General features: G+C 47.6%; 1 protein-coding gene across 3 annotated transcripts in view; it reads left to right on the plus strand.

Moving 5' to 3' along the window:
- Nucleotides 1-20,309, plus strand: part of MMEL1 (membrane metalloendopeptidase like 1) — a 1,737,390-nt gene that overhangs the window by 682,450 nt on the left and 1,034,631 nt on the right. The gene's annotated exons all lie outside the window — the stretch shown is intronic.

Consider the following 20,309-nt stretch of genomic DNA (forward strand, 5'->3'; position numbering starts at 1 on the left):
CTGTTTTGTAGTCTTTTTAAGGATAACATCTGCCTAGTCTACAAGGTCTAAACTGAATCTGCTCTGTGCAGGCTCTTTCATATTCTCAAAACTGGCATCACCATAAATCCCCATAAAAAAGACCTCCCCCCGGATTCATGAAGCCTGCGCCAGGCCATGCGGGATAACACCAAATATGTCCGCCAAGCGATTCAGGTATGAACCAACTCCACGTGCACTACCGGCGTACGCCAGATCTACGCAGCCCTCGGCATAGGTATGCAAATCACCCCATGCGTAGTGTCGCACCATGCTAATGAAGGCATACAGTGATTCACGAAGTGGTGCAGGCATAGCGCAAGCCCATGGAAATGTAAACCAAAAAACACAGTTTACATTTTCCCAAACAGAACATCGGAGTTATGGAAGTGGACCAGACTCATGTATTACAAAGTTAACATATGCCAATGGCTAAATACACAGCCAATGGCATAAGAAAAGATGCACAACACCTAAAAAACAACATTTAATGTCATGTCCACAGTAACGCACAGTACAACTGCAGGGCATGTGTGCGCAAACAGGAATACAAAGGAAATATATACAAATGTCATAAAATCGCAATGTAAGACAAATCAGGATTTCATCATAATACGCAATGGTAGGCATGGCACACCACAAGCAAGGCGCAAGGGTTGCCAAGGGCCCGTAACAGTGTTCGGCGCTGTAACTATGAATTAGTAGTCAATGCCATGCAAATGAGGCAGGTAATACTGAATCGCAAATGTCCCGCCAGATTAAGGATGTACCTGATGGCGCAGTGCTATAACACTGAGGAGTGTATCAGAGGTGATACATGACATCAGCAGAGGGGTGTGCCACCGTATCAGTCAGCACATTAGAGCAATGCAAATTTGGCCTGGCCATTGCTAAGCAAAGCTGCAGGACAGGGGTGGGGAGGAAGGTATAGAACCATTTAGCTGAGAGCACACATGGTGCCCGAAAGCGCATGTGTACAGGGATGAAATCGTGCCCGAAACCCGATAAGCGGATGCACGCACCGCGAACAATAGCACAAACAGGAAGGTCAGGGGAAGAAAAGAAGGAAATGCCGAAGCAGGGTAATTGGCGTACTAATGAGCAATTAACACCAATCAACTCATGGCGGCCAATCGACGGCAGTAGACAAGCCTGCATGCAGAAACCTGCAAAACAGGATAGGGGAGGCATAGGATTGCAAAGAAAGGAGGGGAGGACTTGGAATGCAAAGATAGGAGAACTGTCATAGCAGAGCAAAGCAAACCCACAGTAGACCGGCAATAGCACACATTACGCAAGATAAGCCAGGTCTAGGAAAGTACAAATGAAAGCAGGCTGCTGGATGCATGCCAGCAAATGGTAGGTGTAATGTGCACAAATGTAAATGGAAGGGCAGGAGATAATTCACGGCATCCAAATGTAATGCAACACCAAAGGCAGCACAATAGTGGTTCCGTTAATAAAACACAGAAGATACCCTGTAGCTACGATCGTACATACACACCCTATGACATCATCAGTGTTCACAGCAAAACAGTATAAAGTGTGAAAGTACCCAACACACACCTGTGTATTCCCAAACACTGCACCATAGGTGTAAACAGACGGGGAACATTTAAAATGTACATGTTGGGAGCTGCCATAGCTGTGACTCATCAGCATGTTTTACAGACCGGCGGTGTTGTGGAGGATGATGCCGACAACCACCGTAGGCCTCGGAGGAGGAGAAGAGTGTTCAGACCAAGGGTAACCTACCAGGGGCTACATGATCTGGAGATAGTAGAGCATTACAGGGTGGACAGGGACATCTTACAGCAAATAGTAGAGCTGTGCCGGCCATGCCTGAGAGCCAGAAACAACAGAGGGGAAGCCATCCCAGTGGACACGAAGGTATCTGTAAGCTTGTGAATACTAGCCACAGGTACCTTTCAAAGGCCAACTGGAGATATAATGGGGATCTCACAGGCATCAGCATCCAGGGTACTACACCAGTTCCTGGATGCCATGTTAGCACATGCCAATGAGCATATATACTTCCCCCGAACTCAGGAGGAGTTGGCCAGCAATATGCGTCACTTCCACCGTGTGGCAAACTACCCGGAGGTACTGGGTGCGATAGACTGTACGCACATAAAAATCAAGTCACCACCCGGTGAGTATGGTAGGTGCTACATAAACCACAAGGGATTCCACTCCATCAACTGCCAGGTCGTGTGCAATGCCCAAGGCATTATCATGGATGTGTGTGCTGGCAGCCTTGGAAGCTGCCATGACTCCCATATCTGGCATGCCTCACAGCTGTATCAGGTATTTGTCAGGGGGGACATCCCACATGGCCACCTTGTGGGGGATGCTGGCTATGCACTGGAGCCGTGGATGATGACCCCCATCAGAAATGCACACACACCAATGCAAGAATGCCATAATGAGGCATATGCACAAACCAGAATCTTCATAGAGCGTGTGTTTGGGATGCTGAAATCACGGTTCCAGTGCTTGGACACATCTGGTGGAGCCTTGCAGTACTCTCCAGGCATGTGTGCCCACATCTTCATAGTATGTGCCATGCTACCTAATATGATCCTGGGGAAACAGCTGCAGCAGGGTCAGAATGGGGGAGGGCCTCACAGCCCACCGCAATTGCCAAGGCCAACACAGGCACAGAGGGATCCAGACCACGGACACACTGTGCCAGCCCCAGTAGGCAGACGGAGGCATGCCCAATATACCTATGCCTTGGCAAAGAGGGAACATATAGCACATACCTTGACAGTGTAGGCTCCCATGAACTGACACCCCTCCCCACCTGCACACACAGTAAAATGGATGGCACACAAACACGACCACCTGTAAATTGTGATGTATAGGTGGCCCACTGTGGAATCCTACATAGGCAGCCCTCAAACATTGTACACGCAACAGCCATTGGAACACAGAAATGTCAACACCTGAACAGTAGATGTGCCTATCAGCATCTGTCGGTGCTGTGTGTATAGGTTTTCAGGTACATCAGTAGGTACATGCCCGATTGTCAGAGGCAAAACACCAAACGGGGCAAACAGTGACTCCCGTCGCCACAACATCGAGTAAGCAACTGTCGCTTACTGGAGCAGAGGCAATCGCGGGAGCACATGTGTGTAAGCACTGTTCTACACCAACTCATCACGGATTCCCTGCTGCGTTACTGAGGGGATCCACAAAATGTAATCATGGATGTTGTGTCAAGGCAGGGGATGTACCCATGACAGGCATTCGTCACCCCAGCATGCTGCATCCACGGTCGTATGAAGGTGTAGCACATTATCGGGTGTAGCTAATTGTGATATACATACCCAATGCCGGAGTACAGCCAGTAAACATCACATGGACATACCATTAACTGGACTCATCAATTTGTAAACTAATGGAGTTATCCATGTGAGTGTAGTGTGGAGTAACTGCTATAGTGTACTTTACATACAAAATGACATAATACGTGTACATCCCCCAGATGTCCAAGTGGTACATGCAGTGACTGTCGTGCATGTTTCCAGTCCCACGTCCCGCAAGGGATGTAACGTAATCCCGACGGCATGGGTAATGCATTCTGGATGCAGGTCATCAGAATATGTGTAGCACACGTTAGCGGGAATAAGCGTTGCCCTCAGCTGGTAAGCGATGTTTAAATACAACTATACGGATATGCGCAAAACAAGGCTAAGCTTCACCGACCACTGCGCAGATCATGGTCAGTGATGTACAGAATAGGTGAAACCAGCATTAGTCACCCCTGAACAAATAGTGCTTGCTCTGAAGGGTAAAACGACCACTGCCAGGAGTGGAACAGGCAATCATGTATACAATCACCCAACACTACTGCTAGCCAAGATGTACATACGGTAGGGTTGCCACATTTCAAATGACCAATGTGGGACATACGCCAGATGTCTGCAGGATGACACATACACCCGGCCAGTACAAAAACCAGAATGTCAGTGTTTTGCATAGATAAAAAGCTTATTCTAGTAATGGTCACAGGTACGTGTTCCGTGTCCTGTAACATGTAGGTGGGTCAGATACAGAATAAGTGTTTTATGCAACTATTACATAAACTATAGGGAATATGTTTGTCCCAAAGTCACAGGACATTTGCTGTGTTCACAAATATTTCACAGGACACAACTGCACAAAGAGGGACTGTCCCTCGCAAAGTGGGCGGGAGGTAATCTTAACCTATGGCAGGTGTGTAATGTGACAGGTACAGACACAAACATGCAGAGTCCAGGAAACACAGTATACACTGACAAACACACAATGAAAGGCGTAGCATGCCTGTCACCACCCCTGTCCGAGATATGTATATCTATATATATATATATATATATATATATATATATATATACATATATATATATATATATATATATATATATATATATATATATATATATATCTACACATATATAATACAGATAGAAAGGGTGATAGTGTGATATATGTCGATATATAAGGGGTCACTGACATCTGCAAATATATAGATAGGTCAACCAGATTCAAAACACCTTTGAGGTACAAATAAATAGGATACCACCAACTATGGAACGTGTCACACACCGACACGCATAACCAGGAGGCTGGAAGACATAAAGAGCACAGTACTGGAACAGTAGAACCACGAGCAATATGACGATAGTAAGGACATGTAGTCACCGCTGCAGGCGGTGCGGTCCATGTAAGTACCGTGTACAACTGTGGTTGTGAGTGATGTAGCCTGTGCATGTGTGTGTTGAGGGTGCCATGTGTGTTTCCGTGTGACTGTAAAGTGTGTGTGTGTGTGTGTGTGTCCGCATCGTGTGTCTGTAGGTGGCAACTCGGAGGTAGATGATTACGGTAGGTGTGGATATAGCTAGCCATAGGCATGCGGTAAACACCTGTCCCACATTGGGAGGGACAGCCCCCCCCCCCAGGCAGGTGTGTCCTGACATCAAACATTACAAAGGGCAACTGTCCGAGAGTTTAGGACATTAGTATGTCCCAAATATTATGCAATAGTTGCAGGAAATACTCATGCCTGTATGTAAGAAACGGAAATGTTACATGCAAACCGATAAGTAGTTAAGGTCCAAGAACAATTGGTATGTAATGAGGATAAAAGTATGTGCTATCCTGTGTACTGACCGTGGCCATATGACAGCCTGTAAACACCACTGTGTGACCCGCAAGTGTCCAACTATGGCCATATGAAAAGGTGGCAAGCCATGTCACAGAGGGTCTGACACCAACACCACTGCAATGACTGCAAATATCTGGGACAGACATACACGGGATAGCGGTCATTTAGAAATATCCCTGCACATATCGCCGTACATCCAGAGGTATGGAAGTATCAACCTCACCTGCATACCATATAGAAACCAATTAACAACAGCCCAAAGTAAATTCCCATAACAGAAGTCTATTAAGTGATAGCACTGTAATTAGGGAAGGGGCCCAAACACATATATATGGACTACGTAGAAATGCAAGCCCCACAAAACCGTATATGCTAAGTACACCCGCCTACATCTCCCACACTGGAAACAATAGCAATACAGACCGTAATCACAGCACAAATATCCAGTTAGTCAATTACATCTGCTGAACCTTGTGAGAGACACATTTAAAGGCGCCATGCAAAATTGTATCCGTCGTATAACAGAACAAATGGCGATGTTACAGGTGTTTGCAATAGTCCGTTATCAGACGGGTGAGATGACAGGTACAGTCACAGATAGAACCACATACTCAAGCCGTCACACACAATCCACGGGGGACATGACTCCAAAATACACTTGGCTCTACACATAGCAGTTGCAATTACACACAACAAAACACAATACAGGCTGTCTCCCCGAAGGCAGGGCAAATGGCCAACGCCCAAGTGGAGAATTCAATTATACCCCAATGTTGCCACTTAATTGGTGAATGGAGTAGCTGCACAGCTGAAGTGCACGTAATTAGTCACACCGGAACACCATTTGGCGGCAGTAAACCACATGTTGCAGGTATCGACGTATATAAGGATGACTTGCCAGATATGCAAACTGTATGCTCATACCATAAAGCAGTTTAAAGAGTGATACAGAAGAGCGAGATAGAGACGAAATACTGGAATGATATCAAGGTATGTAGAACACTAACTGTATGTATAGTATGTTCTGTATTAAGTTATGTCAGTGTATGCATAGCCTGGTTTGCAGTAATTAAAAGTGTCCGCCATGCATAAAGTGGGAAATGGTATTTATGTAGTGATGCCTTGCTGATCGTACTAATGCTTGTAGAAGTTGTGCGTCCAGCAGTGGGCCACAAGGTAAACAGCACAGACACCACAAGGGATGCAACATGATGGCTTTAAACAGAACAATGTCATACGACCCGCCGTCAGTGGCAGGGTATGTCCAATAAGTACGTGCCATAGCAGGGGATAGTATATGTGGATATACTGTAACAGTACGCATGTGTATGGGCATATGACATCAATGACATGTCTAAGGTGGTCCCTCTGTGCAAGTATGCTTTGAATTATGGGATACCATGTAAAACATGTGTAATGTATAGTACAGTAGATTGATATGTCAGATATGCTACACAGGAGAACAGGCATATGATGCATACCAAAGGTATCGTATAGTGATGTGAGTAGTATGTAATTAATTTATGTATAAACAGTTATGATGAAATAAATAATATAATCCACTCTGTGCATTTGCAAAGGACGCAAACATTACTCCCATACTAGAATAGCAGAAGAGATGTGACAGACAAACAAGAACATGATTGGCATGTACAATAACAGGATACATATGGCCTGTAGTCATGGGGCATTGTAATAGCATGACAGCTAATCTAAATGGAAGGGCTATTCCAGTAACCATGCACAAAGGACATGTAATAGCTCCACAGGTTCATAGTGGGGTACCATGCAGTCTGGCAAGTCTATGTGTAACAACAACTACAGTGTGCACACCAGTGGCACCTCTCTAGGGTAGTGTCCTGTGAACAGAAGAGCCATGTGTAACCTGGATCTCTGCACAGTACAGCCACTGCAGTGATCCCTGGTGTACATATGTCCACCATCCATCAAGTGAGGTATCACATGAACACTGCTACTGACTGTCCATGCGTGATGTACATAGGAATCTTGTCCCAAAGCATGGTGAGTGTCCAGTCTGGGAATGCAATCCCCAAGCACATGCCACACACTGTCGTGTGTGTGCACATATCCATGAGCATCATGCTCATAGTGGCTATTGTTTATGTCGCATATGCGGACTATATCCATTAACATATTTGCAGACATGGGCCCTGTCTTTGCAGCAGAGGTCACCCCTGAGTATGTAGTCTGCAAATGTGTACAGACATGGTGTCTGTACATCAGCTGCAAACTTTAACTGTCGTAGCTCAATAAACATCATGGCGTTTTAATGTTGAGTTATGTAAAGCTGTTGTGTAAGGTACACCCTAAGCGGGGTGTTGTACCCATGGATGTGTGTATAAGTCCGGTGTTCAGAGGTACAATGGGTGCCTATGTACCAGCTACACACCCAGTACAGACAAGTGTGGACACGTAGAAGGATATCCATGCCACAGTGGCAATGTGGTAAACACATACAATGCGACATGTATGTAGGGGACTAACACGTATGTGATAACCAGTGGCTGGATGGTGTACTGCAAAGGTGATGTTCATACCAAGTGTCATGCAGGTTGAGGCCATGATGTTCATATCAGGTATCCATCACAGTGACACCCGTATGGATGGGGTCTGTATCAGCTGGTGGATCAACAATGGCGCTTGGTATGCAGTGGTCTGTAAAGCTAGGCAGGGAAGTCCCCTCAGAGGTAGCCTGTACATCAGGGAAGCATATACCGAACATGAGGGCCCCATGACTGAGGACTGTGGTATGCCAAGTGTAACTGGAATGCAGTATGTGATATGGTATGCCACCCTCAGTGTGTGTGTCCCGTCCATTAGCCACTTTGCATAACATCCTGAGACATATGTTGTGATGTGCAGGTGGATGTGTATGTTGTCAATACCAGAATGGAGAACGGTGCTGAAAGGCAGCGAGAGGACAATGTAGGCTGTGTGGACCCCCGTGTCATCATCAACTACTCTGGCGACTGTATGAAAGGTGTTCAACAGGTGTAGGAGGCATTTTGTGGCCCCAACAAGACCAACCCTGCTGGCATCAAAGGACCGGAGCACAACAAAGACTCAGCAAATGATGTCCATGATGATGTGCCCTATAGCCGTGCAGAACAGTCCAGTGAGGTGTGTAGGGCAATAGTCCCAGTTGTGCATTGTGGCGCCACCTGTGTGGAGTGTAACCGTTGCTGTGTGCCAGTCAGGGGCCACAATGTCTGGTACAAGGCTATTACTGAATATGGTGTCCCAGTGGGGAGACATGTCGTTCAGAGGTCTGTGGACATCGCAGCCTGGGATTTTGTAGGGTGACAAAGGGCCAGTGTCCTAGGACATATAGAGTGCAGGTCAGTACTGTGCAGGTGTGACCGCAGGTACACCGCAATGTTCCTGCAAGGAATGTGGCCCCATAGGGAGTGAGAGGGTGTAATGTTAGCCTTGAAGCCATCAGACAACATGTTGCCAACATCACCTGTTACTGTCATGTTCCAGAATGACAGTTGTATGTGTGAGCAGATGTGGGTATTGCATACAACTACTGACATACCACCATAATGCCTTGTGGTACATCTCAGAATGTGTCGCAGTAATGTGTGCGTAGCTAGTTATGGAGTATGTGATGAGGGATCCCGTGGCCCTACCGAGGCTGACCAGTGAGTTACCCCACCCATGGGAATGTACACCACTGTGCAACAGCCCCCACCTGTTGTTGTAAAGCATGTCCATGGAACCGCACCCCCAGAGTGTTGTCTGTTATCTGGTGTGTACCATCATGGCTCTGTGTGGAATAGCATGATCCATATTGTCGTGTATGTGCTAATGAAGTGCACTGGGGTATGTCTCAGCGTTTGTATGTGCTTTGTTCACCTGCATGTGTGTCATGACATCAACTACCGCTGTCATACGACATCTGTAGTAGGTGTTGTAGTACTCATCTACTGTGTATGCCGTGAAGTGTGTGGTGCCGGTATGTGGCTAACAAGAGTGAGTAGCATATGTTCGGATTCCACCAATGAGGGGATAACCACAGGTGTGGAACAGCAGTCACATGTTGGTAGTGTCCATGTCAAGGATACTGTTGGTCTTGGAGGTGGTGTGTATGGGTTGAACCAGCCGAGTGGAGGTTAGGACTCACGGACAGCGTACGCCTAATGTGTCGGTACATGTGCTGCTATCACAGTTAAGTGTGGGCTACTGTCAGTCTCACATCAGTAGCAGCAGTATGAGCCCAACTGTCCAGTACACCATGAAATGAGGTCTGGTAACCATGGGGTATGTTGAATCCGCAGCTGGTAATACTGTGCATAGCAGTTCCAGACACAGTTATTTGCACATGGAGCACCTGTGATGCATTGTGCTAAGTAACCAGCCGGGATGTGTGTACAACATAGTGGAATATGGGGACACCTCAGCCGTGGGTGTGCCAGTCCAGGTACATACCTAAGAGGTACGGTCTGTCTATAACCAGTCATTGCAGGTGTGCTCTCCAGAGCCAAGAGGCAGGTCCCAGTCACTGCAGAGATATTGAAGTGGTGCAGTATCAGGTGTGAGCCAAGAGGCAGGTCCCAGTCACTGCAGAGATATTGAAGTGGTGCAATATCAGGTGTGAACCAAGAGGCAGGTCCCAGTCACTGCAGAGATATTGAAGTGGTGCAGTATCAGGTGTGCCTTGCCTGTGTGCGTCACAGAGGATGATGTCAAGCATTGTGTGACATGACCACATGTTTCGCTAGCCAGTTCCCGTTCTGGTGGTGACTGTTATTGGACACTTTGCAAGACAGGCAGTATAAAAGCAGAGTCCAACATGTGATCCGTACTCCCAGGGCTGACAGGTGCAGGTCAACTGTGCCACAGCATCATGTTGTTTGACCAGGTCTGTCAAAGTGGACCTATACCAGACGCCTGTGAAATGACAGCAGAAGCATGGACAACTGTTGGGAGTGACACAGTCGCTCGTTGTACAGTGGTAACAGGTCTGGATGACCACAAAATGCTCCCCAGGGCTCGGACCACACCATCAGGACTACAACACTGGTGGGCTATTACATGTCCCTGCACATGTAGTCTGTGCCCTGAGATACAACTTCAGTCACACAAACATGGAAAAATGACAGTCACATCGTACCTGCTGAGTTGTGGCATGTGTGCATAGGTTATGTTGCAGAACCAGTTACTTGACAGCAGGATGTAAGTGACTATCACCTTGTGTAGCCTGCTGAGTGGAACAGCAGTGTGACTGCTGACAGTCACCTATGACAGGTGTGTTGTGTATGTTATGACACCCTATTGGCTGTATGTGATGGGCACACATGTCTGTGGGCTATAGGTTGGTGTGGTTGTGTTTGGCGATGTGGGCTTCCGTTGGTGCCCACACAGAGTATGGAGGGGTACTGTACAAGGTGTCTCCGTATGTGTGGCCTGTGGTGGGGATCATGTGGGACTATGTGATGAGTGGGGTGTGTTGCCAATGTTGCACATCCCCACATGACTGTCAGGTGCAGTCAGGGTTGGTGACAATATAACCCTCAGCAGGGCTGCATATGTGCATCCCCCACAGGCTGTACTGTTGTATGTTGGGAGGTGTGCATTGACTGTGTACATGAGAATAGCTCTATTGCCACATGTACAACATAGCAATAGCACTGGTACGTGCCAGTTGGACATGCCTGTATATAAGTGGTACGTGCCAGGTGGACACGCCGTATAAACCACCATGTCTCACGAGATATGTGAGTGATGTGTGTATGACAGCTGTTGTACTGTAAGCAAGCTGGAAATGTATGGACAGACAGTGTACCTGTGAGGACTGGTGTGAAATGGGTGCTAAACTAAGCAGTAGCTCATAACGTGCCAAGAAGCTCTGAACAAGTGCTGAGCATGCCCATACATTACAGATAGGGTGTTGGATAATATCAACCCACAAGTGTTGACGACAGTCATGATTGGTGGCACCGCATCAGAACACTGCCAGGTATGGACTGCAAGCCCATGAACCATTATCAATGTAGATGTTAGCAGTACAGATGTACAAGACAGTACAGATGTTTGACTACAAATGCCTTTGTATGTCACAGCAGTGTTCTACTAGTGGCCTGTTGACAGACTCACAACTACTAAAGGTGCTACAGTGACATGTGCATATCACACTGTGTCAGCTACAGTAAACCAGGGTTAATATGTTGTACCCCACCCGCATTGTAGCCCATACCACATAGACAAATGTCAGCCATCTGTGTATGTGAGGATGTGAATGGCCATGACCTATGGGCAATAGTTGTCACAGTGTTGCGAACAACATACAGAATGGGCTGTGTGTGTGAGGTGTGTGACATATGTGCACATTTTGGTGGATGATATCAGCAATGACACCACTAGGGGAATACCCCTGTACCCACTAAGTAACACCTAGGTTGTGGTCAACATTATGGACACTGTGTTAGGGATGGTGTTGTGCAGTACACCTCCCTGAGCTGGAGACATCTCCCTGGCCCTTTAGGTAGTCATCCGAGGTAGCCATGACATGACAGGGTGGTATCCATGAGCACGGAGATCATTGGACAGGCATACACAGCACCCGTGTGACCAATATTGGAACACATATCACCCTCCAGGGGTAGGGCCCATGCGTGGATGGCCGATACCAGCCACCACAATACTCACCTCCAGTATGCAGCATGCTATCCACCTTGCATACAGACATATGCCACACTATGCTGTTAGACATGCTACATGTCCATAGCCTGATCTGAAAGACATACATCATGGACAACCACCATCCTACAACTAGGATGGCCACATGCTGGACAGATCCCTGTGCCATACCTGTGACATACTCCCGCCATACCATGCAGCCCTGTCCACATAGCTGCACATATCAACCCTGTCATACATGGTGTGATGGCCATATGGTAGATGTAGTATCAATTATCTGGATCAGTAATGTGTCACTGATGCCACTCACGGTGGCGTAATGGGTGTCGGATACAGCTAGTAAACCCAGCCCGTACATGCTATAGCCGATAACCTTACCTGCGAATGACGCCCGACTAGCCATTGTCCCATGTCTATCACATGTGCAACACAGGCAATCCATGGCGGGATGTTGAACAGCTGTACAGTGCAGTGTAGATGTCTATGGCAAAACAGATGCATGTACAAGTTTCCATGCATACTTGGTGCATTGTCACTGCCCAAGTCCAGTAAGGCTGTGTCTGTGTTGATATGTGACATATACACAGCATCAAGGTCAACAGCATTACCGTGGATACATCAGGCATGTGCAGATAGGTAAGAACACTAGTGCAGGCAAACAGACATGCCCATATGAAGACAGACGTCACATGCAGTAGGAATACTAATGAGGTGACACACATATATGGGGATGATATCCAATGCATAATGGGTGTTACATGTGTGTGACACATACATGCCAGTCATGTTAGTGTCATGTTGATTTGCAAAGATAACTGTGCAGATGTACTAGAAATGTATGTGCAGCAGTATCACTGTACATGTCTGTAAATGTGACCTGTCACCTTCATCATGTCTTACAGATAATGCCTCGTACACGCCTACCAGCATACAGCCAACAGGAGGATGATGTCGTAATCCCATACCTCCATGAGAACTACAAGGTGTTATTTAGCCATGTGCCACAGCACGCACAGCAGCAGGACGACCTGTGGCAGGATCTTCGCAGGAGGGTCAACGAAGTGGGTGGCCACAACCGCACCTACCAGCAGGTGCGCAGATACTGCATGGACTTGATACATCATGCAAAACAGCGTGCCACTGCAATCACCAGGGAACAAGGTGGAACAGGTGGTGGGCCACCAACCCAGCCTCCACTCACACACACAGAGGAGCTACTGGCCAGTCTGGGGACACCCTCAGAACAGCTCCCACAAACACTAGCTGCCATCGTGGAGGTGGGTGTCTCCCAACCAATGAGCCTGGAGTTGCCTGGTAAGTCAGTACTGAACACATGGCCAGTATATCCCACGTACATGCATGTGTCAGTGTACATCATGTAATGTAACAACATATGCAAGGTATGTGGACACACATGCTTCATGCTACATTATGCTACCCTGTGTATGCACCATACCTCTGAACTGTACAGGTATTTGCAGGATGTCCAGATGTCTGCCTCATGTTGTCAGTGTGTTCCCCTTAATATCTGTCCTTTTCTGGCAAATAGCTGAGGAATGGAGTCATTAAATGATGACATACATTTGTGTTTATGACTGCACATTCCGTGTAAACACCATGTGCATGCAAACCTATTAGTCTAGCAAATTTCTAAGTTTCTAAGAGCAATATGTCACAGTTGTCCCTATTTGTCCCCCATCATAGTAGGCTTTGTCCACATTTATTGTTCTAAGAGGTTGAGATGTATGGTATGCACACATGTGCTTACTATATGCTATTGTACAGGCAAATGTGTTAACTTGCACTGTGCACCCTGTGGCTGTCATACAGTCATGGATAATGTTCATGCTGCTGTGTCACCCTATACAGGTACCTCTGGCATGCCGCACAGACAAGAGTCCTTTGCAGATGAGACTGTCATCGGTATCAGGCATGTCAAAGCATAGATCTATTCACCATGTGGCCAGTTCATACATGGATATACAGGTCGCATCACCCATCATCCACACAGACCACCCATGTGCAATATATACAAATGAAATGACACACAGACATGAAGCTACATTATTTGTCATTGCTACATGTGTGTACAGCTGTGCATACAATGGTGGAGGTGTTCTACAATATAGGCATATGTACTATACAGTGGAACAAAATGTGTGGTACACAAACCAGTACCGCACAGTGAGCAGTGATATGGGCAGACCACAGGCATCACCATTGTGTTATATGCCCCTGCAATGGGTTCACACATTGTGATCTTCCATCCGACATGTCTCAGACATGTAGCGTTTTGCTTGCAATATTGTCACAATTTCCCATAACCCATACCCCACATACCACACATACACCTGTTGTCTGCATAGCCCTGTGGATGGTGACATATCCAATATCTATGGGTGTATGTCATATGGGACAACACAGACATACGTGATAGACGGCCATCACATACATGACCAACACATGTGCACACATGGCCATGGGGGATGGCCGGAGACATGTAGCCACACAGTAGATGGGATGTGGATACACCCTGTCCCACTTTGTCCACACATGGTCCAATTATAGCCGTACTAGACCGATTGTACAGGTGATGTGGTATGCTGCACATCTTAAATGCCTGTGCACATCTAGTGGAGGTGTCAGTGACATCTACCTCATAAGATGTGTTGAACATGACATCTGTGTCATAGCATGATGGTAGTCACCTTTACAGATTCCACTGACAGTGACACCAGGCCACAGATACTGTACTTTTCCCTTGCTGCCGTAGGACATCACTGTTAGCTGTGCACCTTGTGTGCGTGGTACATCAATGTCATGTGTGAAATGGTGACGTGACAGGTCCGCTATGTGTGGACATGGTTGCCAGGCAGCTAACACTTTGTAGTCATCGTGCAGGGGTGTCATCTGTATGTCCTCCAGTGACCTGTCACATGACACAGCATGGTTTGGTGTGTATACACCTCAGCATTGTAGGTCACAATCCACAGGTATGTCATGGGTATGCATGCAGTTCTGGATATGCAATGCATACATATCATGCACTGTTTAGCAATATAGATGCCTCTTGATGCCATGCAATGGCACAGTGTCTGTACTTCATACTGTACAGCAATGTAGATGGCTCACAGTCCCCTACCATGCCCATGCACATTTGCTTAACATGCATTCTATCTGTAGGGCATATGGACAACACCGCAATGTGATACCCAGTACGATGCTGTACATCTGTCAGGACACCATTGTGTCAGGCATGCATGCATGTTAATGCACACGTCAGCAGATTACATGTCAAGGTCACGTTAGCCATGTGTACTGTTATCCTGTTCTGGTCCACATGGTGTATCACAGGGATGCATGCATACTACCATGATCGTGTGAATTGCATGGATAATGATATGACACCTGCCTGCTGTAGTGTGCATTCCAGGGGGTATGCTTACAAACACTATTGATGTCTGAGCTGCATGCTGTCAGCTGTATCACAAGCATGCTGCATGCCATCTGTCATATCACATGCATGGTGTGTCAGTGTGTGTGTGTGTGTGTGTGTGTGTGTGTGTGTGTGTGTGTGTGTGTGTGTGTGTGTGTGTGTGTGTGTGTGTGTGTGTGTGTGTGTGTGTGTGTGTGTGTGTGTGTGTGTGTGTGTGTGTGTGTGTGTGTGTGTCAGTGTGTGTGTGTGTGTGTGTGTGTGTGTGTGTGTGTGTGTGTGTGTGTGTGTGTGTGTGTGTGTGTGTGTGTCAGTGTGTGTGTGTGTGTGTGTGGGTCAGTGTGTGTGTGTGTGTGTGTGTGTGTGTGTGTGTGTGTGTGTGTGTGTGTGTGTGTGTGTGTGTCAGTGTGTGTGTGTGTGTCAGTGTGTGTGTGTCTATTGTAATTTAGAGTCTTTCTTTGCATTCACAGGTGATGTAGGTGCGTTACCCTCCTGCGGTCCATCTGATAGTCTCCCCACAGATGCTAGCAGTGATGAACATATGCATGAGGTACAGGCAGGGATGTCAGGGGCTGAATCTGCGTCAATGGTTGCCATCCCAGCTATGTCCCCCTCTTCCCCGCAAACAGTTCAGCTGCCAACGCATACCACATCAACAGTGGCCATAGAGGAAGGACAGTCAGCGTCTGTTAGCGTTGAACAGGAACGTGTGGTGGCTACAGAAGGTGTGTCTCCACACCATGGTGTCAGTGTACTGACTGCAGATGTGCCACACAGGCATGTGGCTTGTGCTGCTCGTAGGAGGACCTCTGGCAGACATGCACCTGCAGGACATAGCGCAGCAGCTGGAATCACCAGATGCATGTTCCAGACTGTAATGGCGGCACAGGCACATGCCGAACAGCAGAACAGAGAAGGGCAGAGGCTGCAGAGGGCTGCTATCAGTACCCTAAACAACAGCATCCAGGCATTGGCAGGTGCTCAACAGCAGATTGCTGATGTTCTGGACAGGCGATTGGGTGACATGGTCAGAATCCTTGACCGTGGCATGGCAATCCGCAAGCGTGAGCTGTCTGTGCTGGAACATCTGGTAGGGGTGAAGCATAGGCCACATGAACATAGGCCAGCTACACCACCTAGTGCAGGTCAATGTGATCGTGCCACCTAACATGGCCACCCCCATAGTGCCGGTAGCAGTAGCAGTGCAGCTGGTGATGCGCTGTCCACACCAGGACACAGCAGGTCACGTGGACATGGCCTGGACGTTCCCGGTGGGGACACGGTTCCAGTGGCCATGTGTCGTCAGACAGTAGCCATTCTATACCTCTGCCTGGTAGTGCCCGTGCAACCCCTGGCAGGCACAGGACACGTGGCCGTGGCCGGTCACAGTGAGCTGTACAACCTGGTCTGTACAATCTGGAGCTGTCGATAATACCCTTGTGTAGGCCTCACAAATGACAGAACTGTGTGCACACATACACGCACACAGCAAACACAAGTGTAGGGGCTCCACAACACCCACATGCATATGGAACAGACATGTCCAATCAAATCACCGGCCCTTACCCACATACATGATGTCATCCATTGGTGCAGCCTATGCCCCTGGCAAACAGTATCACCCTGTGCATATGATGAAGCCTGTGCCACATCCCTGTCATCCACACCATCGGTGCAGGGATATGCTCAAATGGTTTGATGCACAGGGTGAACAGAATAGTGAGAGGTGTATCTAACATTACTTGTGCATGCATATCGAGGGATGTGTATGTTGCATTGGTTGTGTGTGAATACTGAGAGATGTGTATGTGACATCGGTGGTGTACTGTCGACATGCACCAGTCATACCATGTAGTCCAGGTGCAGCATGCATTGTGATATGTTCACAGTATGTGTCTCGGTTACAACAGTAACAGCATTTTGGTAATGATGCCCTGGTTCCCTCCTATAGTGTACTGGTATGTGCCTACAGGTAGCAGTGTTTGCAGTCCCCCATGTGTAACTGTGGAGTACTCACAGGCATGTATGGCAATATCAGCATGCTAAACGTACCCTCAACCTGACTGTTGGAAAGTCGAACATGACACAGATGTCCACACATATACTGCACCTGAAGCCTGTGTTCAGTTGAACAGGCTACAGCGGACAGAGATGTGACATAAATACCAGGAAACATTACAGGTATGTTGACATGGTGCAGGGGTTGTACACAGCAGTCTGGCCAATGATGACGTTAGAGGCCACTTGATAGCATGAGGCCACACTGTGTAGCAGTAATACCCTGTCACATTACAGGAACATGGCCACATTCACGGGGTCTACAGCACTATAATGCACACCCCATAGTGTTGAGGTGAGGACCCTTGCCTATGTGGTCATCACCCTCGCAGTACTTTGCACCCACACAACGTGGCACAGAGAAGGAACATGCACAGGTAGCCAGTACGGCTGGAACCGATGGCATCAACAGGGTAGTAGACTGCATCACCATGAGGGGTTAGTCACCATGAGAGGTTAGTGATCCTGTTTTCACTGTATGGTAGCATACACCCTCACACCATGCACCAGACAACCATACATACATACACACACACACACACACACACACACACACACACACACACACACACTGTGGTGATCAGAAATGTGTATACAGACAGCCGATGTGTGTGATGCACCACACCTGCCGACATCATGTTTTCCACACTGCAGTATGTACAGATCTCTACAACGGTGTACAGGGATGTGTAACAACTGGGACGTAATCCCCACCATATGTGGCATATGTTGTCACACAAGCGGACACACATGGCAGTGCTGGGAATGATACAACTGCCATATGATGAGACGTTTGATAGACATGCAGCGGTATTGTCCGCATTATGTGTACCAATGCTATGTCTGGCAATTGTGTTGCTATATGCACATGGGAGGATGTAAGTGTTACAGGTGGCATGTTACATACAGTTGGTAACACCTGACCGCTGTGTATGCGTTATGTCATCACCATCAAGTAACAGTGACATAGCGTACTGTTTGCATATGGCATGGTAGGATGGCGTGTGACACACCTGTGAGCCATCCCTGGCACACATACATCTACACAGGTGGATCACCACTTTATGTACACACATCCCTCCATACGTGATGTACAACCAACCGTACTGTCTGTATGTCACCATATACAGGTGTCAATGATGGGGCTGCATTGCGACTGCATGTTGTAGTTAGGCACAGCTGTGTTACGGACATCGGCTACTGCACATGTATGGTTGCTGCATGCACAGTACAGATTGTACACGTGTGTTGGTCCTACATGTGTCTCCTGTAGCCATGTTTGTATGCATTGCTATTGGTGGACATGTGTGTTGACATACATAACACATGGAATGTGGTATGATATCACGGGTGTCATGGGCGGCTACTACAGGGGAATGTGTCCTCGGTCAACATTGCTACCTCCTGTACTGTGAGCATTCAACAGACATGGACCCACCTTCCATTTTCGTGCGTATGATTGCTTAGGCCACTGTTCTGCACAGGGGACAGCAAAGGCTAAGCTATGTACATATGTGTTGTGTGTGTGGTCCATGCACACATCCACTACAATCACATGTATGACATATCCAAACATGTGTGTTCGTTGGTGTACAGCAACACTCATCTGTCACAGCTGTGTAAGACCCGGGGCCTGTGGTATGCCTTGAGCTGACCTGGTCATGTATAGTGGTATCATTGCAATGCATAACACCTGTTGGAACCCTGTCAGTACATGTGTACTCTGCACAGTTGCTGTAGACCTCTGTACAGTCCACTGGTCATGTGTCACACGGTGTTGTGGTAATGTATGGCTGTGTATTGCTGCAGCAATGACATGGTGATGTCTTCAGGGCTACAGTGTAGACTGCGGTGTGTACATCTGTGATCTGCACCTGTGACAGCTGTGATGGCAGCTGAGTGTGTACTGGTCACTGCATGTGTGTGACTGCCCTGTGCGTGGGGACAGTTATACCTTACTGTGCCCTTCCATGTTTAGACTCCATCTGCATCCAAGATGGCCCTTTGCAACTGCTAAGTGTGTGAGCATGCCCAGTATGCTGTTGTGTAGATGGACACACAGGACAGTCCAAACTGAGCCCTTGCATGTTGAGACTCCATCTGCATACAAGCCGGCCCTTTGCAACTGCTAAGTGTGTGAGCATGCCCAGTACGCCATTGTGTAGATCAACACACAGTACAGTCTGAACGGACGTGTATTACTAAGTGTGTGGCCATGGCCAGTGACACCTTGTGTCGGTGATGTCCCTCTGTGCATGGGCATGGCCGTTGACATCCTGCATAGCCATGGTGGTCATCCAGGCAACAGATGTCCATTTTCAACGTCATGATGGATGCCTACCGAGTGCACACTGGTCGACTATCTTGAAGGGTGTACTGTCTGTGACGCGTCCTGTGTCTATGTATTGTTGTTGTAGTGCTCCGTAAATCTTACTTTGCCCCGATCACACCACTGCTGTGTGTTTGTCTACCTCTACCGTGGGACAGTAATATGTCTGTATGCTTTCAGACTGATCACTCTCAATACAATCCCTGTCAGCATCCTTGTCTTTGCTTATGATGACACGCGCCTAGAAATATGCCTATGGGACTGCTGTGTTTAGTAATCTCGGTAGCGCATTCTGTAAATGCGTCATGCTGTAGTGTGATGGGGTAGGTGTATGTTCGACTCCCAGCCCTGCCAAGTGTGTGTGTGTGTGTGTGTGTGTGTGTGTGTGTGTGTGTGTGTGTGTGTGTGTATACAAGACGCCCATGCCGCCTGGGGACTCAGTCATGCTTTTAAACGCCTCACACCACAGATATTTCCTACTGACGTCTTTGCCTTTGCGGATGATGACATGCGCCTAGAAGTATGCCTATGGGACTGCTGTGTTTAGTAATCTCGGTAGCGCGTTCTGTAAATGCGTCATGCTGTAGTGTGATAGGGTAGTTAGGCGTATGTTCGACTCCCAGCCCTGCCAAGTGTGTGTGTGTGTTTCCAGCTGC

Source organism: Protopterus annectens, chromosome 2.part1 (assembly GCF_019279795.1).
Source record: "Protopterus annectens isolate FY-2018-M chromosome 2.part1, PAN1.0, whole genome shotgun sequence".
NCBI classification, from domain to species: Eukaryota; Metazoa; Chordata; order Ceratodontiformes; family Protopteridae; genus Protopterus; species Protopterus annectens.